Source organism: Gallus gallus, chromosome 5, assembly GCF_016699485.2.
Source record: "Gallus gallus isolate bGalGal1 chromosome 5, bGalGal1.mat.broiler.GRCg7b, whole genome shotgun sequence".
NCBI lineage: Eukaryota > Metazoa > Chordata > Aves > Galliformes > Phasianidae > Gallus > Gallus gallus.
Genome location: NC_052536.1, coordinates 22,052,750 through 22,073,427, shown reverse-complemented (window position 1 = coordinate 22,073,427; position 20,678 = coordinate 22,052,750). Strand labels below are relative to the sequence as shown.

Sequence of the window (20,678 nt, the reverse complement as noted above, 5' to 3'; positions counted from 1 at the left end):
TCTCAGTAGATTAAATGCGTTTATGTGAGAACAGGTATATTTAGAGCTTGGTTAAAAGGCTTCCATAGTAGTTTAAATACTTTTCCCACCGTCCTGTCCCTGTTGTCATTAATATCTTTAAATCATAATTGAAGTTACAGTGCTGATGAACTGTGATAGTCTGTAGTCTGTGAGGATGAGAAGTAACTCTGGTACTGGCCCAGAAAATGAACTGACATTATTTAGACAGTTCCAAGTGCGTAGGATCAGTGCTTTCAGCTCTGAGACAAGATGGTCACGCCTCAGCGTTAGTTAGCCACACAAGTAAGGGAGAGGGCAGGGTGGTGGAGTCCAATGCTCAGAGAAATTTACACTGTGCATGTCCACACATGTGCCTGTCGTAACATGCTTTTCATTTAAATCCTCATTTCTTCTGGATGCATGTTAATACTCAGAGTTAATACTCTGGAGAAGTTAACTCTAGTTATGTTAGTTAACTAGTTAACTCTAGTTATGTAGGAGGATCTATGAATTTAAACACTGAATGAACAATGTCAAAGTAGATGCCAGGGAGCTGCAGAAAATACTTGCTATCTATTGAAACACAGTAGTTTTCTGATATAGAGTTAATGCTGCACTTGATTTTTTTGTTCACAAACTGGGTGACTGAGGTGCCTTGGACAAGATGAAGAGTAAAGCATGGGACCAAGACTTTGTGCAGGGACTCAACTTCTACTTAAGCTCTGAAGGAAAACTACTGGATGAACTTTCTGGAATTCTGACTTAGTTATAGCTTCAACTGTGCCTGTGTGGCTCCCTCTCTCTTGTCCCTACCTTGCCATTACAGTGGGGATGGCCAACTGTCTGCAGCTAAAGTGTAGGACATTCTAACCGTTCTCCTACCCTTCTAACCATCCCTTTCCTGGTTCTGAAATCCTCCTCTAACTTTTCTTTGGAGTGTGGGTGTCCTGTGAAGAATATCCCACCTTGACTTGTTGTTTTAGCTAACATTTTCATCTGTCCTTGGATCTCAATTTGACTTTTATAGCAAATGCCACCTCTGCTGTATCTCTGCTCAGAGGTGTTCACAGTTGATAATACACCCAGAAGTCTCAGCAAATCTGAAAAAATGTGAATGTTTATTTCTTGTTTTTCCCATCTGAACTCTTATTTGGACACTTTACAGGCTCTGCTGGCAGCAAGTGCCCTCTCCTGCCCCTGGTTTTGTCACACACAGGGTATGTTTAATCTCCCACCTCCCTGATGTGGTATGAGGACTTTTGCAAGCTGCTGCCATGTTCCTGGGGAGAAAGAGCTCTAGGGAAAGACATGTTAGACTGATGGGGAGAGAAAAGAAGGCTTTAAGATATGTTGTATACTCCGTCAAAGAAGGAAAACAACAAGATAGAATAAGCAGGAAAAGTCCTCACGGACATGAGAGCTGAACTTTTGAATGAGCTGTGAAGTACTTTTCAGCTCTTCTGTGTGTTGGTGTTTAAGATGGCAGTTCCTCGTGAAGAGGAGTACTCTCTCTGCCTCTCTGTGTTAATTAGTGCTCACCCAGAACACTGGAAGGTGTGAGGGGAATAAGCAGTACTCTTAACTTCAATACATTAAGGCACTCAAACTTAATTGGCTCAGGTCTACAACTTCACAGTAGAGAATGCTATTTATATGCAAACATACAAACAAACAAACAAACAAAAAAAAAAAACCCACAAAAAAACTTGTCAGACATCTACTTAGGATCAGACAGACTTGAACCAAATTGCAGAATTCAAATTTCTTGAATTTTTTTCCCCCCCTCTGCCTTCCGATTAACAATAAAATAATTCCCATCTGTTTTGCAAATATACTTCTGCAACCATGCGGCATGCCTTCTCTGTCATTGTAGTCAAGATCCTTTTCTTAGTAGTTTGTCTTGCAATGGGCACTGAAATGGGATGCCCAGGGAGGTGGTGGAGTCACCGACCCTGGAGGTGTTCAATGAATGTTTGGACGTTGTGTTGAGGGACATGGTTTAGTGAGAACTATTGGTAATGGTTGAACTGGGTGATCCTGTGGGTCTTTTCCAACCTTGGTGATTCTATGTTCTATGCTTTATCTGGACAGGCTTTTCTTAGGAAAGGAGCCTTTACCAAATACAGACCTGGATTCTGCTCTGTTAGAGTTTGTCTGATGCTTTCCAGAAGGTGAACCTCCACACATCAATTCTGCAGAAGTGAGTACAGCTATTATGAAGTGTACAGATTATTCTGTTTAGCTACAGGGGAAAGGAGAAGGTTTGGGAGGAGATGGAATTAGTTTACTTCTTTGTTTTCCATCAGCATTAACTGTAATCTTTCTCCCCACCTGCTTCTTTCTATCATTCAGCTCTGTTTCAGAAAAGTACAGTTCCTTGCACAGCAAAGTGACCAGTTCCTTCCAGTAGCAATATAAGTCCCATTAAAACTATGGACTGTAGTAGTGTAAGGATACTAATGTTTTTAGCTGGAGTGGCTTTCCCATTTGTTTGTTTCATCTCAGTGCTTTGTTTACTAGCACAACAATATTCACTTTTGGTATTGCTTTACCCACATCTAAACAAAACAAAAATCTAAACAAAATTGGTTCTTCATGAAACTGTCTGTGATCAAATTAAAGCATACCACTGAAACCTGGGGGTGTGTGGGGAATATGATCTGTGCTTAAAGTTTCAGTGGGGTTTGATTTTTTTTTTTTTTTTTTCCCATTGAAGTGTCCTAGCTGAAATTTAGTGTGATGTATTATTTTATAATTTTTGCATCCTAAGTGAGGAGTTTACTCATGCTGAGATTTGAAACTTTTAATCTTATGGCAAATGTGATAGTACATAGATTTAGTATTTGGTATGGCAAATATTTCAGGTTTTCCTGGAACAAGAACTTTGAAGCTGAGTGGCAGTTGAATTACCCAGATTCAATGAGAAGAAACTGACTCCTTTCTTGTAACTGATTTTGTAAAGAGAACTCTTTCCTTTGCCATTGCTATCCTTGATAGATCTGTTATAAAAAGTTAAATCATTTATCAAAACTGCCACAGCTCCCATGACCCATAGAAGAAGGACCATCAGACCTTAATTGCAATAGCTGTGTAATTTCAGAACTTCTCTTCCCTTCTTCACCTACTCTCTAACCTTTGTGTCAGCTTCTAATTTCCTTTCGTAATTGACTCTCTTTCTCATAGTGCAGTGGATGCATCTTCCTAATATGGCGAAAGATCCAAATAATGTCATTGCATGCCTAGCAAATTTGCTTGTATCTATTTAACAATCAGCTGCCTGAGGGGGAAAAAATATAGATATAAAATATTGCTTGTCTTAGCAGATTTCAATTGAAACAATGGAATGAGTTTCCCTAAATCTTTAGGTTTTGGTTGTACTTTTCCTGTTTTGTTTTTAATTATAAACCTCTATAAAGACTTTAGCCTAAATTTGAAGATAATTAGAGTTTTAAGACAGCTCAAGAATTGCTCGTTTCAGCCATGAGAAAAAGCTAATAAATTGAGACAGGGCCTGAAGACAGGTGTTGGAATATACTGAGTGTATTGTGTTAGAAAATTGAGATGTACTGTGTATTCTTATCCAAAATTCATATCCAATATGTGTCTCTGGGATTTTTACTCTCTAGGCACTTAAACGTCTTCTACATGAGCCCTAACTCAGTTTTGCTGTAGAACTATGGGCAAATTTGTACATTTTTAAAAATTGATTTTTATATTCTAAAATAAGTAGAAAAACAATTACCTTTTTCTTTAGGTTCCATTTAGTTTACTTGTTAAATGTTTGCATGCAAAGACCAGAAGTCACACTTAATAATACTTGTTTGTCCTTTGTGCTTTTCCTATCTGACTGATAATATCAAGAACATTGTACTTAAACCATGTCTCTTCCAGACTAAAGATTATTTAACGGTATATTTTTCAAGCAGGTGTATCTTATTTTCTAAGATTTCTATGTCAGATCAAAATTTACTAAATTTCATCAGGTAGAGGCAGCATTAAGAAATGTGAGTATTCTTGAAAAATTGTAACAATTTATTATTGTAGACAAGTGATTAAAACCCACTGGCCTAAGGCTATGGTGCTGGAGAGGATCAGCAGTCCTGAGAGACATCCCACTAGTTAGATATCAAAAAACTGAAAATCTGAGCATGAGGATGAATTTTAAGGCAAAAATTGCTTAGGTGGTGGGTTTTTTTTTTTTGTTTTTTTTTTTTGTTTTTTTGTTTTTTGTTTTTTTTTTTTGAAGAGGATTCTTTTTCAGTAGTGCTTTTCCCAGCTTTTTCCTGCATGCTGCTGTACTTACTTTGACTGATAGAGGGGAAAAAAAAGTATTGATTTTTGGGTATGCCCATGAATGCACTTCAATGTAGTGGTAACCAGCATCACTGAGGCAGTAACTGTAAACATGTATTATAAAAAAAAGAAAAGGATTTTAGTTCTAGGCTATTCCAGTTGTAAGTGATGTTAAAATAAATCGAAGTATCAGTTCATAAGATAATGATGTTGGCAACCAGAAAAACTGGGTTCCAATAATTCCTTTAACTTTTGTACATATGTAGTGACTACAAAATTAGAAAATAAGGACAGGTTTGTTTTTGCTGAACTCCACCAAACCAGGCCCACTTCCAGTTTAGAGACAGGAGGAGAAGCTATCAGGTTAAAAAAAAAGAAAAAAAGAAAAGATTGTAACTTTGTGTCCTATTTATGCCTGCGTTTAGGGAAAAGACTCCAATACACTTATATTTGCTTTAGACATTGTACTGTTTTGTAGTCCACAGAACTTCTCTGCTGGCCCTGCCTCCTAACACTTGTTACATTTAGACATTTAGGACTCTGGGAAGAAGGGGGCCAAGGCTAGATCATTCCTTGGGTGTCTGAATCATGAAATTGATGTGATTGTATAGCCTATTCATAACTCAAGAATAAAATTAATACTATAACTTTTGTTATTATGTACAAATGTCAATAGTAGTTAAGTAGTCTGCACAGCAAAAATGAAAAAATCCCACCAGTCTCAGACCATATCATTATAATATCATTATAATACTGTCTGCCCAGCACCACCCCAGAAAGTCTTCTGTGGCTTTGTTCCTCCATATCCACAGAAAGCCTATATGGTGCTATGCATGTTTAGTGAAAAGCAGGAACTTGCACATTGTATGTAGTTTTATAGCACCTACCAAATACAAGACTCTTTGTCTTGATTCTCCTTATTTTTGTTTTGAAATATAACCTTATGGATTTAGCTAAGGACTACCAAAATATGCATAGGCCTCTACTTTCTATTTTATATTATTATTATTATATTATCCAGGCAGGGTAGTGGTATACATCCATTTAAGAAACAAGTGTACTTACCTTCCTTTCTCTGTCTTGATTTCCTTTCAGGGGGTTAGAGGTCCGCTAATACCATCCTTGCTGAAAACAGCTGTAACTTGAAGAACAGCAACAGCTGGAGGTCAAGCAGCTATCATCCCTGAAATAGTTGCCTTCTCACTGGTATTGAAACTACTACTTGTCATCAGCTAGATCACTTCAAAACACTCCCTGTACTATGAAGGTAAATTATATGTACCCAGAATTTCCTAAAATGTCAGTAATAAGGGAACATTTCACACTCCTTTCTCTAACAAGATAGAGCAACTATCTCAGAGAATGTTTTAGGAGAAGACTACAGAATTGTACTAAAGAATGCAAATACAATCCATGCAACTTACTGATACAATGAGCAGTAAACCAAAACGTTAGATGTTGCTAATATGGCTGCCAAGGAACACAGGACATTATGATTTATTAATAATTTAGAGAATATCTGCTGATCTAAAGCTGTCCTATCTAAAATACTGGCCTGCATCACCTTTACTTTCTTAGGAACAAAGCATTCTAACAATTCAATAACAATGTGCTAGTTGGACTGTACTAAAACTTTTCTAGAAATCAGCAACAGTATCCATCCTTTCTTCATGTTTTGTGAGTGGGTGATATACTTCTATATCTAAAACTACTCATCCTTTGATACCATCTTAAATACATTAAGCATTTAGGACTACAATCCATAGCTATGCCACTTAGCATATGTGCAAAGTGGTCTGGGTCTGTACAGATTTAGATGGTAACCTCTCCTGAAAAAAAGTGTTTCAGTGCTTAGAGGTGTAAAAGTGTTTCAGTGGTTAGGGGCATAAAAGTGTTTCAGTGCTTAGAGGTGTTTACGTCTCTTCATGGGTTCAAGCTTAGCATGGACCAGACATTCAGCTTAAGAAACTGAAATTGCACAAGGTAACTTTGGAGGTAGGAGCACTAATTAAGGCTGGTTTTGCCTAAGATCAAAATGGCTTTTGGTACTTATGGCATTAAGTGCCATTGTTGAAATAATTATATGGAAGCAAAATGAAGACTTCACAAAAATTCAACGGAAAAGAACTGAATCTAAATTCATAAACTAGATATTAAGATGCAGCTTCATACTGCATTTTTTGATCCTTGCTTCCAACCCTTTGTGTACCTAGGGCAGGATAGAGTGTGCTCTCTCTCTCTCTCTTTTTTTTATTTAAATGCATTATAGGTCAGCCTTCCAGTAGTAAGTCAGAGCAGAATTCTTACAGTGCCAATGGCTCTTTGGAATCATAAAATGGTTTTTAACTCCTATTTCTTCTTGTTCCTCATTGGTTTTTCTCCCAGCTATAACTACTAGAAAACAATACTGAGCACTTCTGGAATTCTAAAGGAAAAGAGTAATTAATAGTCATTCCTTTTCAAATACAGTGAGAGAGCTTTATATACCTGCCTTTTATATTAGGTGTCTTAGATGTGTCCACTTCAAATCTGGAGTGATGACCCAGGCAGCACAGTGAGTTATTCAAAGCAGTCAACATGCATAGGTTGTCCTCTCTGATCTATATATTCCACTCATAATGTCATATTGTCATAATGTCATTCATCATAATGAAGTAACGCAAAGTATGTAAGAAGCACTACACTGTGTTGTTTTTTGTCCACTTTGCCAAACACAAAAGCTGCCTGGTCTTGCATATATCTTTGAAAGCTAAGGTGCATTGTTTTGCAAAGAGAAATAGTTTTAACAGAGTAGAGTATACTCAGAAAAAGAAATACTTTGCCTCATGCTTCAGAGAGAGTACAAAATGTTTCCCATTTCGTAAATCTTTTGTCTACATCTACTCAAGTTACACCTGAATAGCACAGTTTTTGAGAGAAATGGATAAGACCAAGTTTCGATGCCTAAGGTTTTTCCATGCCAGTGATAGGTGGAAATAAAAAAAAACATAGGAAGGGTAGCAAGAAAATAATAGAACCATAAATAATAAATGTATTCTGCAAGTGTCATAAGAAAGCATCAGAAGCCACTTTAGTGAGCTAGAAATGTGCATGCAGATGCAAAGCTGTGAGTGAAGTGGGATGTAGCTGAAGAAATAGATCTGGTAAGAGCTCAGACAGAAGGGGAAAAGTAATATTCTATCAATAATGCAGAAATAGGATACATGTTTTGTCTGATTTAATTGTGCCTCTTCGGTGTGACTGAAAGGTAGAAATGGTAATTAGACATGGCTTGAGACATGCTGAGTAAGCTGAGCAATGAGAAGTAGCAGGAGAAATTATTTTCTCCAGAGAACACATGATGTGCATTGGTCTAGGTATACAGCCTTGCTTTTGCACTTTCTTTGCTTGTAACACAGCTGTTCCCAGCTATCAAGAAACTCTGCATGATAATCTCTAGGCATATCACTATTGTTGCTTTATATTTAATGAAGCAAGTATGAACTGACAACTAGGGAGTAGATTAAAGTTTCTTAAGCAGACAAGAAAACGTTTCATATTCAGTCTAAAAAGTGTTTTCACTACTGCAACTAGTGTCCAGGCCAGAATTAGTATACTGATAGAGACTAAACTGCATTTTCTCTGCCTGTAAAAAATAAAACAAAACATTTGCTGCATTATATTAACTGAAGATAAGCAATGATCCAGATCACTGCAGAGAAGAAATGAGCATTATAGACTGTAGCTGCATTTACAGGCTGAACTTTGAATCTATTCCTTTTGTAACAATGGAAAGCCACTGATGTCTAAGGATGGAAAAAATATTGATTAAATATCTTGTTGTAGTTACAGTGATTTTGTGTTTGTTGCCATTTTATACTGCAGATATTAGAAAAGATTATGGAAAAAAGACAAACTCTTGATTTAGTTTGCTAGATGTAGGTTTTCATTGTTTTTGTCTAAGTATTTCATTTTCCTTAGTCAGGGTTTCTTGAGATTGTTTTATTCCTAAAAATCACTATTGTAATTGTCAGGGACTGACCGCTGTGATAGACCATGGTAATTAAATCTACATAATCTAGAGAGCCCCTGCAGAAAACTGAAAGTTTTGGGACACAAAACTGCAAGAGAGGTCCTGTTTCAAGGGAGAACAGGTAGAGAACTTTCATTTCAGAGACTGCAACTTATTTTTTTTCTTCTGGGTGCTAACTTTGAATAGAAGATTTCTTTAAACTCTCAACCTTTTGTTCTTCTTCCCTTCATTATTTCCTTAAAAAATTTTAAGAACACTATTGGGATTATAATATCTGAATCCTTTTTAGATTAATAGCTTTTGTTTAAACAAATGTTCCCCTTTTCATTAAAATCACTTTGCTCTTGTTAATTAAAACCAACCTTTAGAGTATAATAGTGATTACAACCTGATTGTCTTCTCTGCATACTGAACTGGGACACCAACAGTAGTTCAAGTATTTTATAAAGAATGTTATAGTTTAACTACAGTTTAAATATAAGGAGAACAATTTAAGCCTAATTTGCTAAAACATTTTGCAGTAAACTTCTGTGAAATAGACAGTAACTAAGATGGTAGAAACTCATTTTCTCAACTCTTGAGATATCGTGCACCAAAGAACTTGTCTTACTTTAGAATTTCACATTTCATTCAAGTAGCCCTGAAGGAAAGTTTATTCTGTTAATACATGTGGCTGTCATACAAATACATTAATTCTGCCTGTTAAGAAATAAACTTTCTAAGCAATATTGTTCTGTGCAAAACCAAGCTGCATAATCCTTACCCCTGGTCAGGAAACAACAAACAAACAAAAAAACACAGCACTTAAAACACTTCCCTGTCTATACTAGGAAGTCTGCTTTCTGGAACACAGAAGCAAGATGACTCATGACTATAACTCATGCTTTAAACACAAAACTTCGCTGCTAACTTTTATTGAGTAAGTGAGTGCATGTGTACCAGTATGGCTTACAATATATGGGCAGGAGAAAGAACAAACCAAACTAGTAAAGCTTACCATCAAGCTTTTATGCTGAACCAGATTACAGAAACGCCTCTGGCTTTAGCTGTGTTTTGGGACTCACCTTGCATATAGTCAGACTTATCTTAACCCTAGTTGAGGTCTAAGGATCCCAAGCAGCAGAAGTGGAATGTTAAAAATGGAAGCTTGATTTTTATACACTTAAGGACACTTACTTGTCTTAGAGATGTGGCTGGACATCAGCATATTTCTGGTTAGGGCAGACCATTAGCAGAGAGTGCAAGTTTAGCCAGTGGAGCCACTGCAGATAAGTTAAAGATTCCGTCTGTTCTGTACACATTTCTTTAGGCAGGTTTGCCAGCTGGAAAAGAAAAAAGGGAGATTAAAGGGGATTTTCTGATCCCTGCTCTTTTTCTCCCTCCTAGATATAGTTAATTGTATATCCACTTCCACTCTAATAGGCAGGGTGGCCTACAGCTAGATATATGGAGGACTTTGGATAGATAGTACTTCTCATTCCTCTTTGATGTATTTCTGTATTTTCTCTTCCCCATGTCCTTCTGGAGTGTCTGGAGCAATTGTTTTTTCTGGCACTTAAAACTGTGAGGTTCAAGTACTGTATCTCACTGACAAACTAACTGCATGGCCATGAGCAAATGCCCTGGGGATACTCTCCACAGTGGCATCTTATTGTGCTTTTAATAAGTGATAAGCAGGTTGGAGAGGCACAATGCACTTCAAGGCATCAAGCTAGGAAAAAAAACATGATCAGGTGAGCTGAGCAATGATCTACAAGTGTTTTTAAGCCACTATGTTTTAGGGTGACTGAAAGATTTCTGTGTTCTTCTCTATTTTCTTTCCAAGGAATGTTTAGTGGGAAGATTAGCAGAAGGAAACAAGTCATGGATATAAAAAGCAACCTAAGCTGAAGAGCCAGAACACCAAACTGAAAACTACCTTACCACCCCAAATGCACACGCCTCATTACTCTTGTAGCACCTGGCAGCTGCATTGCTCTGGTTTAGGAGAGGGTTACTAGATTCTACTGAGTGCAAATTGGGTCAACATTTGTGCTGTACTCACATTTACAATAGACACCAAATGCTACACAAGTATCAGAATTGTTTTCATTCAGACAATTTCCAGGTGTCACAGCACCTAAAAGAGTAGAAAGCACTATTTACTACCCTACAATAACTAATGCAAAATTTCCCCTACCCAGTTTGTTGGAGTTGAATTGTATTCCCCTTCCCAGAAATTAGTGACTGATTTAGGAACCATGGATTCTGAGTGATGAGAACTGGCCCTATTGCTGCCCTTGTTGCCCCGCTGGGGCTGAAGCAGGCTTCTTACAGAAATTCTTCAAACATCAGGCAAGTACTAGATGACTCATTTTAAAAGCCTAAATAGTGGTGTTGTTTTTTTTTCCATTCAATTACCTTCTATCTCATTTTTATTAGCTACATTTTTGAAGATAGCTGTAAGACTCAAATTCATCATGATAAGAATGAACAGATACAGCTGAAGTGGTAGTTTGCAGAATCAGTTTCTTCCCTGAGACTTACTAGAAAGTGCAAATATAGACTCATTTATTACAACCTTAAATTCCAGTTGTTTCTATAAATGCTGATTTCTGCAGAGGCTTTAATCCTCCATATGGAGGCACTAAGCACCAGCTCATTTTGTTCCTGGAAAAACTGGGGGAAAGCTTATTTCAAATTTCTAATTAAAATTCTTTCTTGCTGCATAAGGAGTCCTGATGGGATTCCTCAGGGTAGTTGGATGGGCTTTTGATTGAATTACAACTGGCCTGATTGTGTGAATATTTCATTAAAATGTTCTGAACTGAAAACAGCAATTAATGACAACCTGAATAATAAAAAGCACTACTTTACCTTCAATGCTTTCTTTTCCCACAGTTGATTCAAATTAGATGCTTAGTAACTAGAAAAAATAACAAACAAACCAACCTAGAAACAAACAACAACAAAAAAAAGATTAAGCAGGAGTCAGTGCAGGGGAAGAGGAAAAGAGTAGAGCCATCATCATTGGAAGTCAGAAGTGCTGTGGCTGGAGGCAATGGTTGTATATGTGGCGCTGTAGCAGAGCTGTGATCGTGAAGCATAACTGTGCTGCTGATCTGTCATTTTTTCACTATTCTACGCTATCTTTTGTTTTGATCCAATCTCACCTACAGTAATTTCAGCCTACCTTCTCTTGTATTTATCAATATCATTGCTGAGTTTTACTGTACATAACTACACTGTCCACTAGGACAAATTTGGTTTAAAAATTCCAGAATAAATAAATTGGCCAAACCAGGTTTTGAGGTGAATTGCCTACACTTACAAATGGATATTTTGCTGGAGGCGATTAGATAGATATGATCCAGCTGCATATTATGGCCTGGTTGGATTATAGATGTCTCCTAAAGCTTACAGTCATCTATTAACAACTTTGACAGGTCCTCTGTGCACCTTGCCTTCCAAGAGAATTAGTTGAACTTAAGGCCAGGTTTAGACTATCTCAAGTATGTTCTTTCTTAGTAGCTGGTGATTGATATGGACCTTTACAAATGGAAGAAAATAATACTACTAATGATAACCTTTATGATACGTTATAAGTGATCCAGTCTTAATCACAAGTTTATTAGTCATCAGAATTTTAACAGAGGTAACTGAATTTGAATAAGTGATTAGAGGGAATAATGTGTTCCTATTATAGAATTTTCAATGATTTTATCAACACTCTCAGATCAGAATAAAATCTCTCCTGTTCTCATACATCAGAAACACCTCAAATTAAGCTAGTGGAGTTATATTGGTGTGTGCACACACACAGAAGAAAAAAAAAACTTGTGAGAAGTGCAGCAAATGAACCCACAAATTATTTAGGCCTCTGCAACATGTGGAATGGAGTCAGCACAAGGTATCACACAAGGATCAGTGCTACATTTCTCTGATAGAAACATATGGGCATATTCTGACATTGCAAACCATTCTTGCCCTGTTTGGCCCTTGTTAGCCTGAGATTATCTTTCACTTGGGTTTACTTGTATGCTACTACCTCACAGGCAGATCCTTGAACATCGAAGTGAGCTATTTCCTTACTTCAAGAGTGTTTGCATTGATTTTAAGATAGAAGTGCGCCAACATTGTATTATTTTAAACATACAATTCTTCTTTTGAGGCTTTTATCTCAGTTTCATACCAACGATTTGTTAAATACAATTTGAAACATTTCTACATATATTATTAAATTTGTAAACTCGTTCACTGTTCTTTTTCTGCTGAATAAGCTTCACACTTAAGGTGTGTTTATGAAAGTACCTGTACAGCTTTTTGTGCCCCTATCCTCATGGTAGGAACAGTTTCCTTGAACATATTCTGCCTCAGTTTCTCATTCTAGTTTTGGTTCCAAACAAATCCAAATCTGTTAGTAAAACACGTCTGTTACAGAAAGAGGCTGAGAAAGCTGGTACCAGTTATGCTGAAAGACGAGGCTCATGGAGATCTTATTACTACATATAAATACCTGATGGGAAGATGCAAGAATAATGCAGCCAGGCTCTTCTCAGTGGTACCCAGTGGGAGGATGAGAGATGAGACAGGTAGTTCAGAGAGGCTGTGGAGTTTATTCTTGGGGATATTCAAAATCCAATGACACAGTCCTGGGCAACCTTCTCTAACTGACACTGCTTCAGGAGGGGTGGTTGAACGGTGATCTCCAGAAGTTCACTGTCCTCAATTAGTTTATGATTCTGTGATACCTGTTATGTAGAAAACATGAAATGTCATCGTAAGGCCATGCACAGCATATTTATTTAATGTCCTGAAGTCTGCTACATGCTTCTCTTCCCACCATCATGTTTTATATTAAATACAAAGAGGAAAGCAGGCAAGGTACAGAGGGCAGAGAAAGCATTGCCTCCCATTCTTGGAAATCACTCTGTTATCATTACCAAGTCGAATTGTGCTAGCTTGTATATGGACTCACAAGCAAAGAGGCAAAAATTAATCATTACCTTTATGACAAAAAGCCTTGAACCTGTACTTGTACACATTATAGAATACTTTTTAAAGTGTCAAACTTTTACCTTTCCTGCAGAAACATTTTTACCAAGTTGGGAATTCCCCTCCCCCTGTATGTTTCTGTTCCCCATAATTTTTAGATATGAGCTTAACATTGAGATCAACTACATGAGACTAAGCCATATCTCCGGGGAGAGCTGGTTAGAGATCTGCTTGTTTTAGTTTTCATATGAAAGACATTTTCATCAACTTTTATATTTCAGCTATTTCAAAGAAGTTTCATTTTGGAAACTCAGTGAAAACATTAAAGCATCCTGGTTCATGTTTCAAGAGTAAAACATTTTGATTTGAATTCAAATCAACAGGTCTAAATTAAACTGATATTAAAAGTTACATAAAATTTATAACAAGTCAGATTACGTTGACATGTTCTGTTTTTAATTAAAACAAAAAGAATTTGAATTGTCCAAGACCTCAGTTTGCCTTCATGAATTTCATTTTACAGCATAACTAAACCACTTTTTCTTTTCCTGTGTTCAGATGCATAAGAAAGTTTATCTTTTAGAAGTAATAAAACTTCCAGCTAAATGCAGAGCTGCTGTTCATTCACATTCCTTTTATAACAAAAGCTCCTGCATTTCTGAGATTAGATTGCTAATTCAAAAACCTCCAACCACGAGTATAAATTAATACAAAACTTCATTCGACAATTATCAGAAGTACCCTACAAATGACTATGTACAAGTGTCTGTTGCTTAACCCTTACTTGTTTAATCTTTCAGGTATTAAAGCATTCTTTTTATTTTCTGGTCAGATCTAGACTTCTCAAAATTACTGAGTATGCAGGCCCTGGACTTCTCTACAAAGTCTTTTCCATTTCATGACTTTTCTATCTAGTCAGAGACTCATTTTCTACCACAAAGGAAAAACAGTTTGTCTGGTACAGGCAAGCTGCAGATTACAGATACAAAAGAGGAAAGGTGGAAAGCCTGCTCTGTTTTTACATGCATTAGACACACAGTCAATTAGATTTTAGATTAGTAGCATTTTTATTTGTAGGAATGAATGAGTCGGAGCCAGCTGGACAGCAGTATTTCCAGAGCTCAGTTGGAAGTCCTAGGGCCAATACTTAATCTGCCTTTTTACTGCATGCATAGAACATGTCTGATTAAAACACAGCAAAATGAATGTGAAAATCACACGAGTATAACAACTTATGAAAATAAGCTTATGCTACATTTTTGTTCATTTGCTATAAATAAGGGAACAGAAGAGGCAGTTAATTTAAGAAGGAAAAAAGAAGTCTTCACATATTCTTCATTGATTTGCTTCCCTAATATATAAAACTATTCTAGTTATAAGAAGCATTTTTATCAAATACGGAGCTCTCAAGGCTCATGTAATGTAATGTTTACATTTTCAAAGTTTCTAATGCACTATTAGCTAAATCCAAACAGGAGTGCTGTTGTTCAAGTACCACTTTACACACAAACCCACAGATTAGACCCTCAAGCTCCCTTGCTCAGTTACTGCTCTGGAGATAACTAACTGAGTATTTAGCCATTAGGTATGCCAGAGTCAAAGCCCTGACGGTGATTACGTTGCATAGTGTCCAGCACCGGGACATCTGCTACATAAAGCACTTCTTCTAGCTTGAGGAATGACACAAAAAGATAATTTTGGTTAGAATATTCCAAATATCTTTGACTTCCCTGAAAATACATGCTGGCTACGATGTTCTCTTTGGAATGTCCATCACTCTGGTACTAATCGGTGCAGTTTTGTAAACAGTACTAGTTACCTTTCTATCAAGAGAAGTAGAATTTTTCCCCTGCTTCTGATTTTCTCCTACTGTAGCCCAGCAGCTGTGAAAGTCAGTGCATTTCAAACATCTTTCTCCCTTCCTGAACATCCTAACACTTTGCAGAAGGCTAACTGCCACAGAACAAAATTGCATCGCAACCACCACCATTTCCCAGCACCAGCAATAATCAGTGAGTCAGGCACAATTTCCACATAGCTTAAGGAAACAGATCAGCACTGGTTCCTATCAATCTGCTTTTGGAATCAGAGCTCCTGAGCAAAATGCACCAACTGGGCAAAGAGCAGCAACTCAAGTCCTACTTGGTTTGTGGTGACTGAAAACTTTGGCCAGAATAAATTACACCTTTACCTTGTGAGAACTGTGAGACCTGGGACACTATCTGGCCAACAAACTGCAGAATGCTGGTAGTACTGCAGCGCTTTGACAAACCAACAGTGCAAATAGTTTTCAAAGAAAGAATCACTGCAAACAATTTCCACTCAGAAAATGTATGATTTTGTGGAGGTTTGTTGCATGCTTCTTCTGCCCTACAGAGCTGTACAAAGCAATTTATTATCCATTAAATTCAATGAGGACCTGCCACAACTGCTTAACAGTGGTGTAGTGACAGGTAAGAAAGAAACACAAGGGAAGAAAGCACCTAAATTTGCACTGACTCTGCATGCTGCAAAACACAGAAGAAAAATCAGAATTGATTGAACGCATCTGCCACTTCCCAAGATATTTAATTTTTAGGCTGCTTTAGATGCACACACAGGACTGTGTAAGAGAATCCCTTACCATATGCCCCCACGTTAACTGAAGACAAAGCTTCTCAGATTTGCTTAGCGTTAGGAATACTCAAACAGATGTAAAATCCTGAGATACGGAAGACAAAGCCCTGATACTATTCAGTATTTATGATTTCTTTAAATGTAATCTGCCTTACTTTGTTTTGAAAATATTACAGAAATTTCTGCAAAAGTAAGCATCCCACGCAATTAAACATGGCACATGTTTATGCACCATGCAGGTACTGGTGTGCCCCAGCATTTTAAGCAAAGCAGCTCTATCCCATGTAGCGGGCAGGAGATGAAAAACACTAACATTTTCTCCTTGTTGAAACAAAAGAATATTATAATGCTTTGGGAGCAGGAACACATTTCATTACTTGGCTTCAAAAGGAAAGTGTGAAGATTACCTGCTCAGTGATTTGCATCCTAACAAGTTTGGCAACTGCACATAACTGAAAATATTTAGTTTGTGCCTGTTCATATTAAATATGGATATTATTATATTCTAGTTAATGTGTCTCATCAGACATCTGTAGCTGTAATGCATTTCACACAACTTATATATGTCAATTTCATGTATTTCCCCAGGTAGGAATTTTATTTCCTTGTAATTAATAGAAAATAATTGTACTTTTGGTTTAAATAATATTTACATGGATTTCATTGTTGAAACAAAGGAAAGCCTTTCTATTTCAACATCCATAACAGTACTTAATTTTACACATTGTTCAGAAGTGTGTGAGCTGAAAACAAGAAAAAAAAACATTTACATGCTAAAATGCCTTTCTCAAACCCATGTTTTTAGACAAGAGAAGTGAAAATATATCCCAAGGGCACACTAACTGATTTTCAGAGGTTTTTTTTTAATTTTAAAAGACATAGACAATACCATATCATGATGCCTGCATTATCTTAATGCTTAGATAATGTTGAATTCTTTATTAATTACTGTCATGTACCTCATGTGCTTGAAATCAACTGCAGTATGGAACAGTGGACAGTCAGATGAGACTGCTCAAAACCTGGAGTCCCTTCAGAAAATAAACAATCAACTTCCCACCCCAAATTTTAATCAAAAAGGCACAAACTTACTGAAAACCCATTGACAATCTAAGACAGTGTGACCTGCCCTTCTGATTTTGAACAATTGCCTTCTTAGTATGCTATTCTGTTTTTACTTCAAAAAATGACTGAAGCATTCCCAAATAGTTTTTCAACTATAACACAATTCTTAGTCTAGGAGCTTAGACACTGTAGGTTAAGAAAACGCATTTAGTACGGAAGTCCTTAGAATGCAGTAATTAAGTTGCACAACTGAATCATAACTAGATGAAATCTCAAATCAGATTGCATGCACACAGCCGTGTTCTTGCTCCCAGACACACAATATAAATTTCTGCCATAACTGTAAATTTGCTCCATGCCACACAGCAGCTGTCAGCAAGAGCATTTCTACAGAAGTTATCTGGGAAAACCAATCCTTTGGAGTACACCAATCCTGGATGTATTTGTTTTCTACTTAAAAGACACGTGTCTTGGTAAATCTGCCCACAAAGCACATCATCCATGAAACACTGATGTGCCTGGGAAAGGAGCATGGACCTGTGATTAGCACAGCAGGCTCAGGAGTCCAGACCTCCACTGCCTGTTTTTTCAGTACCATTAATTATAGTAACTGCCTCAGAGCCAACTTTAAACAAGGTGCCCCTTCTTACTGAGCACGTTAATGTGCAGTGTAACTGAGACCATTTCTGAGTGAGGACGCTCAGGAGAGAGCTAATCTGAATTCCCAAGGCTTTACATTTAAAACATACTAGAACCCCATTGTAGGTAACCATTTAGAAATAAGTTTAGTTCTATTAGATTAATTCAGTTTAGCTCTTACGTTGTGCTTGCCAGTATGTTATGTTCACATATGTATAACACAAAAATACAGCATGTATGTATGTATATATACATATGTACACATTACAGCCTTGGGATTGTTACTGGATTTCAAGTGAAAAACAAGTAATAGGAACTCGGGGTCTTTTCTCCCCTCTGATTAAAAACAGAAGCATTAGAAATTCATGGCTGACACATCTGTCAATTGCACACCACATCACCTATTTTCAACCAACAAAACACCATGCTGGCAGCAGCTTGCAGTACAGACTGTGCCCTATTATTTAAAATTCAACTGAAACGTCCCTTTGTAGATATGCCCAGAGAAGGAAGAGCACAGAGGAAAGGCACAAAGTACTATGGTTGCAAAGGAGGCAAGCTGTTACGTTGGATACCACTATAATTTTCCATTTTTTCCCCCCACCACCAATCCTCCATGTCCCCATTTCATTTGTTTTGCTAGTGGCCACACAGCAGGACACTAGAGCCTCACATCTTGCTGCTATGGTACTGGCAGGAGCGCAAATTGTGTCACACTTCCCTGCAAGCTTTGGCATTTTCAGAGCACATATTCTCACCACAGGCAGCTTAGAAAATAAAGTGCCCCACCCTCAACTCAATGTTGAAATAGAACATTTTCTTTCTGTATTATTGGCAACAGACATTCAACCTGCCCAGTCCCAAGTAAAGGTATGAATCCAGTTCTCTTCCTATGTCCTCAAAGTACTAAGATTCGGGATATTCAGTGGTGTCTAAATATCTCCATTAGACATTCTTGTCATAAAACATTGAAGTAAGATCTTCCAACAAGTTTTCCAACAATCATACTAGAGAGTAATATTACTGACTTGCTGCATCTTGTGAACTCAAAACAGAGCAGAGATGTAGCCTATTGACATGAGATGTTTTTGAACAGGATACCATCTACTGAGCAATTCATCTACCTCTGTATAAAATTAAGCAGAGAAAGAAGATTAGTTTTTGTCTCCTACCAACCATATGTGGTCCTAGGTACTGACTGTTGAGGAAAGTGAGGCACTGGTGCTCAACTTTCTTTTTCTGAGGAGATCTAATTGACCAGGTTTATAAAACTAAATTGGGAAGCAAGTTCACAGCTGTGAAGCCAGGTGGAATATTTCTCTTAACCCTGAAGATGGTGACTTGATCTTGAAAGAATACTTCAAGAGAACTTTTCTTAGAAGCCTCTCCACCCAACACGCCCCCCCCTGTGATTTTCTGGTTTACATGGATTCCAGTAGTATTCTGACTTCCTATGCAATGCTTGCAATGCTTTGAAATGTTACCAGAGCTCTTAATAGGCTTTCATTAAAAAAAAATGAAATTCCCACAGCCATTGCAAAATGACATACCAGTTACCAAACAATGTTCTGATGATAAAAACTGTGCAAACTAACTTTTGTGTGCACCCTCCCCATCCCTATACCACCCCATGCAAACAATAGCAGATATAAATAAATAATAAAGCAACCAAAATCTTTATATTCCTCCCCAGTGTAGAGCATAATTTTGATTTGAAACAATTTTATTGGTTCAAGTTAGGATGCTTTTGTTAGTCAAAGGTGCTGGTCAGGCTAAGCAGCAAAAACAATATAGAAAGAAGTCAGTTTTGTAGTGTTACTTGACCTGAAGAAGAACTGAACTCAATATCTCACAGTGAACATGCTTTAAAGGTTTTTTTTAAGTGCAAAGCCCTCAATAAGAATTAGTCAGCATAGCTCCACTGCAGTGAATGCTCATTTGCACCATCGAATACTATGGACTCTGGCACTTCTCAGAACTCCACTGCTACCCACATTGTAGACTACCAACCTCTGTCATGAAGGTTGTGTTGCTACAAGTGCCAGTTAAATCCCCCATAAGATACTGGAGGTCTCCTCCATAAAATAATGGAGGTCTCAGCATATTTAAAATTCAGCTTAATCTTAGAATGCAGATAGAGGATAAACCCAAATTTTTGCTTCCTTCTTTTAAATTCATTCAAGGATTTTGTATTCCCACCAGCATTTGAACAGAGCTAATCTATAGAAAGGACATGAAAAAAAAAGTTTTAACTCTAATCTGATTAATCCGAGGACATGTGAAAGAAACATATTTCCTAAAAAATACTTCTAGCTTTACAAACTTACAAACAACATTGAGGAATTCTAAAGGACTAGATCTTGTTTAGCACATTGAAAAACAAATTCAGCAATTCTGCTATTTTTCCCCTCCCTCACAAACACACTTACTTTAATCAGATCCTTTCTCTCCTCTGAAGCAGAGCATTTTTGAATGTGTAGCTAATACACACTCTATGTCCCCCTCCCTTCTTAAAAGCAGTATTAGGTTCTTTGTCTCAAGGAAATGATTAAATCATGTAATCAGTCACTGCAATTACTAAGGAGAAAACTTTGCTTAACATACCTGTCTTCTGTAGTGCACACAACATCCTCCCATAGGCATTTCTTGAATTAAGAGAGAAGGCAGACGGCAGTGCCACTTCCAACAGCTCTGGCAAGTTTAGTGCATTCGTGTGGAAGACCACTCTGCCTTCCTTTAGGTGGATATTAGTGCTAGGACCTGGAAGGCCTCCTATGTTTTTTTGCTGCAGATACTCTGCAATTACCATGCACCACCCACCACCTCCCTGTGCTCATATCTATTGTTTGGTCTCCAAAAACATTCAGCAAGCATCAATGAATGTCAGTGGGTGCAACTTTTTTCCATGCGGAGGAGTTCAATTCCACACCTTTGCTTCATGTACACTTCTACGTTCCATACCATTTTGTCAGACTTCCACTGTTATTATCTATTGCACAACAACAATATATAACAATATTGTCAAGAAAGTTCATCCATACCACCAACATCCACATCTGATATCATGGGCCAACATAAT

The 20,678-nt window shown here is 37.3% G+C and overlaps 2 long non-coding RNA genes across 5 annotated transcripts in view; one reads left to right on the top strand and one right to left on the bottom strand.

The window, feature by feature from the left end:
• LOC107053450 overlaps positions 1–20,678 on the bottom strand; it is a 258,977-nt gene that overhangs the window by 87,289 nt on the left and 151,010 nt on the right. For 2 of the 4 annotated variants that reach the window (XR_003075262.2, XR_003075264.3), the window contains exons 3-6: positions 12,801–13,035; positions 11,162–11,236; positions 10,350–10,424; positions 9,482–9,627 (exon numbers count right to left, since the gene is read on the bottom strand). This is a non-coding gene — a long non-coding RNA (uncharacterized LOC107053450). Of the gene's footprint in view, positions 1–5,358; positions 5,477–9,481; positions 9,628–10,349; positions 10,425–11,161; positions 11,237–12,800; positions 13,036–20,678 lie in introns of all 4 variants that reach the window. The other 2 variants (XR_005860534.1, XR_005860535.2) reach the window with 2 other exon arrangements.
• Positions 1–20,678, top strand: part of LOC107053449 — an 89,400-nt gene that overhangs the window by 52,518 nt on the left and 16,204 nt on the right. The window contains exons 5-6 of the long non-coding RNA XR_005860536.2: positions 2,092–2,200; positions 5,389–5,560. This is a non-coding gene — a long non-coding RNA (uncharacterized LOC107053449). The remainder of the gene's footprint in view (positions 1–2,091; positions 2,201–5,388; positions 5,561–20,678) is intronic.